Consider the following 9823-nt stretch of genomic DNA (forward strand, 5'->3'; position numbering starts at 1 on the left):
CCTCTCAGAATTCCTCTTCGGCAGTTTCCTCAAAATTCTGCATCTGGAACAACTTGAAAGCTACTAGATGATGTGGTCCAGCCTCACAGCTATCCAGTCAAGACTTCAGGTAAGCTCTACAATTTCTCACCACACAGAAACTAAACAAAAATAATAATACAGCTAGCTCTCCCAGGACATGACCATTATCCCAATTTCTCAGGGTCCCCTAAGAATGTTGTCACCCCCAGACAACAAGAAGCAGTCCAGAGAACATGGTACCCCCATTCCCAAGAGGTAGGGTAAGAGGTCTTTAGCCATTCGGTGGGTTATGAATGTTTGTTATTATTTAAGAGGTTGGTTACAAGTTATTAACTGGTCATGGTAAAGGAGGAAACTAAGCAAGAGAGATTGGATTCAAGTACCTCTCTTTGAAAAGAATAAGGAGAAAAAGGGATGATAGGATAAAAGGGTAGATTATTGAATTTTCTTTTAACTAAAAAGCAGCTATTGATCTCAAATATTTTACATTGGTATGGATTTTTTATATTGATAAAAATTTAAGGCTATTCTTGTTATACTGTATATGTTTTTATTCTTGTCTAAGGTATTGATGCTATGGAACTCACTTTAAAATGCAATGTAAAGCTTTAGTCCTTAAAAACTATTTAGTATACTAAAAATGCAGGTTATTAGCTAGGTATCTATAAGAAGCAAACTTGTAATCAGGTTGGATATATTTTCAAAGTTAAACAGAGATATATTTTAAATAGATAGATGATCTTTGGACATTTCTGAAAGCCTATAAAACAAGGCATTTATAAGGTTTTAATAGCATAAAGCTTTTTACAGCAGTGAGACATGTGTGCTTCTAGCAGCACCAATTTATTTCAATAAAGGATGATGTGCACAAAAAAACCTCCATAAGAAATTTGCTTTCTTCGTGACGAAGCCAGTCATCTAGGCAAGAATCTGCCCTTGCTTCTACTGCTGACAGAAAGCTGTCAAAACTGGACAAGCAGGACACAAAAGAAGGAATTAGTCAAACTTTGACAAGAAAAGGTAGCACAGTCCTACAAAATTCCTGCTTCACAGAAAAGTCTGTCAAATATTCTAGGCCTATAGGCTGAAAATGGTTGCCCCAATGTTACAGAAGAACTTTGGGTGACTGCCCAAGCAGTCAGCTGTCTCTGTCATTTCAAAAGTTTTAGAAGTTGCTTGCTCTGCACTTCCTGTTTACTCAGGTAATAGAATATCCTCCTTGGGTCTCTGATGGGGTTGAAGATGAGATAGTTATAGTTACTGTTTTTTTGTTATCAAATCAAAAAAAATAAAAACTCACAAAAGAGATATGAAGTTTATAAGGTTGAGGGACATAAAAGCTTAAATTGTTTATCTAAGAAAATGTTTGAAAACCAAAAAGATAGTTTTAGTATGGTAATATAAGTTATGATAGAAGAATGGTTTAGGTATAAAACTTTAAATTTATCAACATAAGATAGATAATAGAGTATTCTCTTCAAATTTTCCAAATACAAACAGACTGGACTGGACATTGTGAAAGTAATTCTTACCTGGTAGTTGTTCTTATGGTATATAAGTTTTACTACGTAAGAGTTAAAACCTTTCCTTTTTATTTATTCAAAAATGGGAAATGTTATAAAATATTTGGACACTGTGTGAAGATATTTTGCTGTGACTTGTTTAATAAAGAATTGAATAGCCAATAATTAGGCAGGAGGTATAGGCGGGACTTCCGAGCAGAGAGAAAACGTAGGAAGAGATAATCAAGATGCAGAAGAGATGCCAACAAGACATGGAGGAAGTTGACATACAGAATGAAAGAAAGGTAGGAACTCACATGGTAAAATGTAGATTAAGAGAAATGGGTTAAGTTATACGATCTAGTTAAGAGCAAGCCTAAGCTATAGGCTGAGCTTTCATAATTAATTTCCATGTCATTATTTGAGACCTAGCTGGCAGGACAAAGAAAGACTGATTGCAATTTTTCCTTTTTTTTAACTTTTTCATTTATTTACTTAGTGTGTATGAATATTTTGTTCACATGCATATATGTCCACCATGTGTGCCTGTTGGATCCCCTAGAATTGGGGTTACGGATGGTTGTGATTCTTACGGATGGTTCTTACAGTGACCATTATGTGGGTGCTGGGAATTGAACCCAGTCCTGTGCAAGAGAAACCAGTGTTCTGAATCACTGGGCCATCTCTCTAGCCCCAGAGATTTTTCATTCATACAAGGACTAAAGGATGGTAGACATGAGATTAACAGAACAAGAAAAACAAAACAGAAATGTATTGTTTGCAGAAACAATCCTTTTGCCAAAGTTGTAAGCTATTCAGTGAGCTTTTCGGTTGTGCATTTTATTGAACAATTCCTCTAAGTTTCTATAACTTTCTAGGGCCAATACTGGCCTCCCCAGTATCCAGTACCTAGAACAGTATTTCTCAAGTTATATCTATGGAATCCTGGGGTCACACACACACATAAGCAAATATTTTATTTACTTCTTTTAAATAAAAAATTTAAGCTCTGTGTTCCTTATATATGTGCATATACACATATGCATATTTATATATCCACTACATGTATTATAAACACTGAAAATGTATATATTACGAATTTGTATAATGTGATTTCCAAATAGAAAACTTGAGAGACAATAAATACATTAATTTCTACAGTTAGAACAGCTTATTTTTATACAGAATTAGAACTATTCTCTGTGCAGACATTGAAATTTCTGGAAATGCCAGTGCTCAGGAAAATTTAGACATTTGTATTCATGTTTTTTTTCAAATTTATAGCACGGTATATTCAACTGTATAAAATTCTCTTTAAAGAATTTATAGTTCTAACATTCTGTTGCCCCAGAGTGGTAGGAAATTTCAAAGTAATTGTTTCTGCACTAGATATGTTTGGAACATAACTATAATCCCAACATCTGGGAGGCAGAAACTGGTGTTCATAGTGAGTTCCAAGCTAGCTTAAACTAGCACTACTATTAGTCTGAAACAAACAAATAATAAATCTTTTACTTATTTTCCCAATTTTCAATGTGCCATATCATCCTTTTTTCCTCGTGAATCCAGAGTTCCTGGTTAATGACTTTATTAAATAAATTTGTATTTATTATTTATGTATTATTTATTATTGTACTAATTTACTTTTCTTGCAGTAGTGAGGGAAGGACAGTTAACTTGGATGTACAGAGAGGAAGGTATATCTGAAGAACTAACTGGTGTTCTAATTCACTTACTCCGTTAGATATTCATCCTTCTTTCATCTCTATCTTCAAAGTTACAGATTTCTCCTTTTTTATGACAACATTTCTCAATTGCATTTTTCCATATGTTGTACTGGTTTGCTAGGAATGTGATAGACAACTTATAAACTGACATTTGCTCTTACAGTCTGGGGAAGTCAGAGTCTAAAGTCAATATGCCAATCAGGAAATTCTCTCTCAGAGGTGTTCAGAAAGGATATGATCCACTGGATTCTAGCTTCTGGTGGCACTAACGCTTCTGTGCTTGGAGATCTATTACTACAACCCTTCATCATCACATAATGTGCTCCTTAATTTCCCATCATCTTCTCTTGGAGCCTATCTCCGTGTACAAACATGCCCTTTCTATGAAGATACTAGTGAAATTGGATTAAAATCGACCCATACAACCTAATAGAAATGTGGTTAAATCTGTGAATACCCTATTTCTAAATTAGGTTATCTCCGGAATGCTAAGAACTAGATTCTCGATGTACTTTAACATACCTTCTTTGGGAGATTGTGTTGTTGTTCGTAATCTATTTTCTTTTCCAAAAAGAAGAAGAAGAAGAAGAAGAAGAAGAAGAAGAAGAAGAAGAAGAAGAAGAAGAAGAAGAAGAAGAAGAAGAAGAAGAAGAGAAGGAGGAGGAGGAGGAGAAGGAAGGGGAGGAGGAGGAGGAGGAGGAAGAGGAAGAAGAAGAAGAAGGAGAAGAGAGAGAGAGAGAGAGAGGAAGGAAGGAAGGAAGGAATGAAGGAAGGAAGGAAGGAAGGAAGAAAGGAAGGAAGAAAGGAAAAACCATGTTCAGTGTGTTCATTAGGTTGCCTAGACTGGCCTCCTCCTGCCTTACAGGAGAGACAGGGAGAGAGAAAGAGAGAGAGAGAGAGAGAGAGAGAGAGAGAGAGAGAGAGAGAGAGAGAGAGAGAGAGATCTTATGTATATCCAGTCATGAGCTATGTGACATTGACATTCTGTCAATGATAGGTCACATCCAGCATATAAATGTGTAACAGAGGGCCAAGTGGATGGGTCAGTGGCCAAAGGAGCTTGCCACCCAACAGTGCAAATCTAATTACCTGAATTCAATTCCTATAACCCATATAACACCAAAAGAAGAGAGATAAATCCACAAAGTTGTCCTCTGACCTCCACTCATGGGGTACAAGCAATCACACACATCATATACAAATATAGACACACAATAATACCAAATAACTTTTAAAGTACAGCACATAAATTGGGCTCAATATATGAAACCGAACCAATACACACACTGAATAAGGACACCAAACAGCTATGCTTCTTTACGCGTTCGCTGAGCTGTAGTTACATTATTAAAAGTCAGGGGGAAATGGGCTTTTTGATTTTAAAGAATTAATGCAGAGAAGGAACGCATCATCATTTTTATCATTTTTTTTTGATATCATCATTTTTTTGACTACTGTCAAAAAAGTCATATTATATGGAAATTTAATCTAAAAAAGGTTAAGAGTGCAATTATTGACTCTGTGCCCAGAAAAAAAAAAACTTGAAACCTTTCATTAAAGAGCATAGAGAGAGTGTTGGTGAGCAAACAGGAATTTTCAAGATGAGAAATAGTAGTCTCTGGGGAGGTAGGATACAATTCAATAGTTGCCAGTTACAGAGTGTTTTGCTGATTTAGTAAGACAGTTTACACTGTCTGTACAAATTACCAGATATACATATTAATATAGTAGCATTAAAAATGTATTCTCACTTCACCCATATATATGGTTAAAAATAGTTTGTTTTTTTTTTCTTGTAGCCAGTCACACATCTTCTTCCCCACTGAGTGGTAGAGAACAAGATAAAAATTAATTTTTCCATTCTCCTCCTTGAGAGCCTGTTTGAGAGCTCAGTCTGTTTCTGTGTGTTTTACTCTCTTTAACTACCTCCACTGGCCCCCGCTGCAGTAACTCTCCCTATGTGGCATGAAGCAATGTGAAAGGAGGGGACTCGTCCTCTCGGGGTCTTAGGGGGATTGGGAGGACAACACCCGGGCATACTTCCAGAAGTTCACTGGTCCTGAGTTTCAACTGGTAAAGAGCCATGGTTGATGGTTTGTCATCTGTTCCCAGTTCTCCTGGAGAAGGATGATTGGGAGGTCAAATGTCTCCGCCCATTCGGATGACGCCACCCCTTCTGCTCCATGCCAGAGCAAGACCTCTTCATAGAGTAGCTAACACCCCCACACCTGTGAGCTGTGTGCCAGCACACCCCTGTACATTCACACCCACCTACGCTCCCTTACCCCCAACCCTTCTTCTTAAGTGAAAACTCACCAGATGGGATTAACAGTTCTAGGTCAGCAGATGGCTAAGCTTTTTGATAAACCATTTTGTTTGATTGGAATGATTACCAAATTCGCGTATTTCTTATTGAGGTAACATTAAAATATGTTCTTGTGCAGCCATGCTTCCAACTGACCTGTCACTCACTTCTCCCCTCCAAGACTTCAGCCTAGATGAGGAGGTCAGGACTGAGAGCAAGGGCCCTCTTGTGCTCCCCTTCAGCTTCTTGGGGATAGACCATGCAGATTCAGTCTTTCTTCTTTCTTCAAGTCCAGCCAACTTATCCTTGAGAACAGCTGGTGCCATGGTCTAGCCACAAAGCTGTAAAACTTCAAAGTTAGGAGGAAACTTGTTAATCTAAGTTTAACAGACTGCTTCTTGATACAATTAAGGGAGGTACATAATTCAGAAAATGTTGTTGTTGCTTATCTATGAAGCCTAGATTTCAAGATTTTGATAACAAATTTCTTGGTGGTACCACTATCTTCTCTATTGAAGAATTTTCAAATTTACACATCAGTAGAGCAAGAAATAAAGTGTATGTATCAAATGCAGAAATTGTCAACATTTTGCTGGGTTGCTTCATCTATAGACTTTCTCCTTCTGCTTAACTCTCAAAATCACTTTCAGCAATCTAGATTGTAGCTCGGTGATTACTAACCTAGCATGCACAGAGCCCTGAGAAGAAATCCCAGCATCACGTAAACAGAGCCTCGTGATACAGGTTCGTCCCCCAGCACACGAGAAGTAAAGGCAAGAGCATCAGCACTTGAGGGTCATCTGCAGCTTCCTGGGGACTCTGGAGTCAGTCTAGGAGGTATACAACCATGTCTCAAAATAAATGAATAGATAAATTCCAGACCTTCATTTCCCTCTCTTTTCATATTTCTGCCTGAATCCTACATAGAAACCCCTCCCTCTGCCAAAAACAACAACAACAATAAAAAAAAAAAACTAACAATAGTAGTTAGGAGCCTTAAACTAAGTAGAAAAAAAAACCCAAGGACAAAAATGTATAAGAAATGTATAAGAAAAAAAACTTCCCTGGCAGACTGGTGAAAAGTAAAATTAAAAAATCCACAATAAATTCTATTACATGTTTGTCACTTTAATCTGACAATTTACACTCTAAAGTGTTTTGTATTTAAAACTTTGCCATTCTTTCTGTGACTAAGATTTATTATTGACTCATAATAAAACAATATTTGAAATTTAGCTGTTCCATTCGAATTTTCTCACTTTAAAGCCCATTTTCTTAATATGGTAAATAAAAGAAAGCCAGAATGGAAATTATATATTCACTGTGAATATTATCATGTTTCTAAAACATGACTTTGGGAGGAGAGACATAAACCATAGGTGTACATTTGTAGAAGTTTCCTCCATCAAAATTTCCAGCTATTTTGTAACTCATTCACTTCTATGGGAGAAAATTATATTTTAAACACAGTAAAACTACAAATTATCAGGCTTTTCTTGATGAAATTTTCTGATCTCTGGGTTTTTCTAGATTTTTTTGGTTTTGGATTTTTTTTAAATCCAGTGTTCTTGTGAAACTGCAAATTATTTCCACTCTTTATCCAGTTACACGATATGTATACGGAGGCTTCCAGATGGCTTCTTATAACAAAGTTAGAGCAATCTTGATTCTATTAAACACACTCCTTGAAAAATTCCCAAAGATAAATGATGCAAATACATTATGGCAGGGAGACCAAACACTTCAGAATGCAGAAAGGTCTTCTTTAACTCTGGATACATAGAGACTCTCTCTGATGTTATCTAAATGCCGAGGCCCCTGCTGAGTTTACACAGGTGTTGAACACAGGAGAAAACGAGCTGAATTCTAATTTCTCTTTTGCTCTAATGTGCTCTACTATTTGATAACTCTAATTCATTTGAGCCTGTTGTCATGTGCAAAACATAGAGAAAATATCATTCTGTGTGTGTGTGTGTGTGAGTGTGTGTGTGTGTGTGTGTGTGCGCGCACGTGCGTACGCATATATGTGAGTCATAGACAATACAGGTAAGCATAGTTTGAGAGTGCATTAATGTTATTTTAACATTACTGGTTTCAAATTTGTGTCTAATGATCCAGAGAGAAATAGACAGTGATTATAGAAACTGTCTTATTAGTGACAATATTAAAAAGCCTAATTGAATTCCACAAGCTTAACGGAAACCTGAGTTCAAAGAGAAGCAGGATGTTCAGAGACAAAGCAATAGAGAGAGGACTGCAGGTTGAAAAAAAATACCGAGACGAAGGACTGCGAGGGATACTATCACCCACTGATACAAGGGGTCGGATCTAATGAGAGTTTACCAAGGCCAGATGGACCGTGACTGAACGAGCATGTGATCCAACCAGATTCTCTGAATGTGGCCGGATTTTCTGAATGTGGCTGGCCTGCAGTCTTTCCGAGAAGCCATTGACAATGACACTGGGACTGGTTTCCTCTGCATATACTGGATTTTTGGGATCCAGTCTGTTTGGATGCTCACCTTCCTGGACCTGGAGTGAGGGGGGAGGAACTTGGACTTCCCACAGGGCAGGAGACCCTGACTTCCCTAGGGGACAAAGAGGGAGGAGGAGAGGGAGGGGGGAGTGGGAGGGTGTTGGGAGGAGGGGCGTAAATGGAAACTTTTTATAATTTAATAAAATTACAAAAAAAAAATCTTTCCCATGAGTTTTTTGCTACCTTATACTTAAAAGATTTTTGTGTGCCAGTGGCCTAAGTTCAGTTGGCAAAGACTTGGTTATTTGTTTTTTAAAATGTTTTATTAAATAAAATTCTTAGACAGTTTGAAAAAAAAAATACCGAAGACTATGCAAAAAAAAATGATGCTGTGTTCCAGAAACCTTCACTTTAATAAATCAAAAAAGTTCATAAATTACATCAGTAAATTATGTAAAATTTATAATATCTCCTAGATAAACAACCAATGATTTACAATCTCAATTGCTCAATTCATGTATTCAAGGAGCTTACCTTTTATAAAATTGTAATAATAATGCTTCATTTTTTTTCTTAGAATATCAGTGCTATAAAAATTAAAAGGCGTTGCTTTTATAAGCAGATGAGCAATAAGCTGGTTTTGGAGCCTAAGCAGGCTTGTGCATTATGTCATAATTATTTTAATGATCTGCCAACCCTAACAGTTATTTAAATAGAAGTGTTCTGTTATCTTTTGAAGTAATACATGAATGGACAATCTCTTTTGTCTATGAACACCATTCTGTTAGACTCCAGGTGCTCAGATCACATTTGTGGAACTGAATTGAACTAATTAGACAGATTTTTTTGACTGCCATTGAGCATTCCAGGAACCTTCAAAGAAAGCTATTCAAGTCTGGTAGGGGCCAAGAGCCCTAGAAAATTGCCTGTGCTTCTTGCAGATAACAGTTTAAATATCCAGGGCGCTTTCACTGGTCCATAAAGAAGGAGGGAAGAAATGCCCCAGTAAACATAGCTATAGGAAAGGAAAATCAGCTCACTCTGGGAAAATCTGTTCCTCTCTCTTCCAGAAATCATCAATATAAGGTGAGTAGCATGTACATATAGTTTATTATATATATAATTTTATTATATATATATAATAAAGTGTCTAGTCTCTCGATTCAGAGATGCCTCAGGATAACTTGGGGATGAAGACCTACACGTGTAAAGAGAGACTTCATCATTACCTTTGTGCACCATTTAGCAATCCAAATTATTCTTGTCAAACTGCCAGCATTTCAGTTAACTCTGGCCTTCTGGGTTCTCATCCAAACGTTTGTTTTTTCATGGCATGTTCACTCCATGGCCATGGCCATTTTTAAACTTTAAGTTCTTCTACCTTTGGACTTCAGACCAATGACAGGTGATACACATCTTGATGATGTTATAGTTAAGTGGGGAAAGATTCAGCGGACGAAGAACATTATAAGACATTTATTGAACACTTACCAAATGCCAAGCAGAGGGTTTTACAGGGTTTTCTTTCTCCAGGATAACTCTCACAGGAAATGGGAAATTGATTTTCAGAGAGGTTATGTAATATATTCAAGTCCAGAGAACAAGTTAGAAAATAAACCACAATTGCAACCCAAATCGGACTTAACCGCTTAGTATTGATTATGTTGTTAATAGAAAAGCAAATCATTAAACTTTACAGCACATTCAGTTTCCCAGGAACACAAGCCAGGGCACAGTGGCCATGCCTATAATCCCAGCACGATGGAGCCTGAGGCAGGAGAATTGCCATGAG

General features: G+C 37.0%; 1 long non-coding RNA gene across 1 annotated transcript in view; it reads right to left on the bottom strand.

Moving 5' to 3' along the window:
- Positions 1-9386, bottom strand: part of LOC125396179 (uncharacterized) — a 31017-nt gene extending 21631 nt beyond the window's left edge. Inside the window, exons 1-3 of the long non-coding RNA XR_007230743.3 lie at positions 9261-9386; positions 5712-5904; positions 2019-2167 (exon numbers count right to left, since the gene is read on the bottom strand). This is a non-coding gene — a long non-coding RNA (uncharacterized LOC125396179). The remainder of the gene's footprint in view (positions 1-2018; positions 2168-5711; positions 5905-9260) is intronic.
- Positions 9387-9823: the final 437 nt, after the last annotated feature.

The sequence above is a fragment of the Myodes glareolus genome, chromosome 8, assembly GCF_982192425.1.
Source record: "Myodes glareolus chromosome 8, mMyoGla1.1, whole genome shotgun sequence".
NCBI lineage: Eukaryota > Metazoa > Chordata > Mammalia > Rodentia > Cricetidae > Myodes > Myodes glareolus.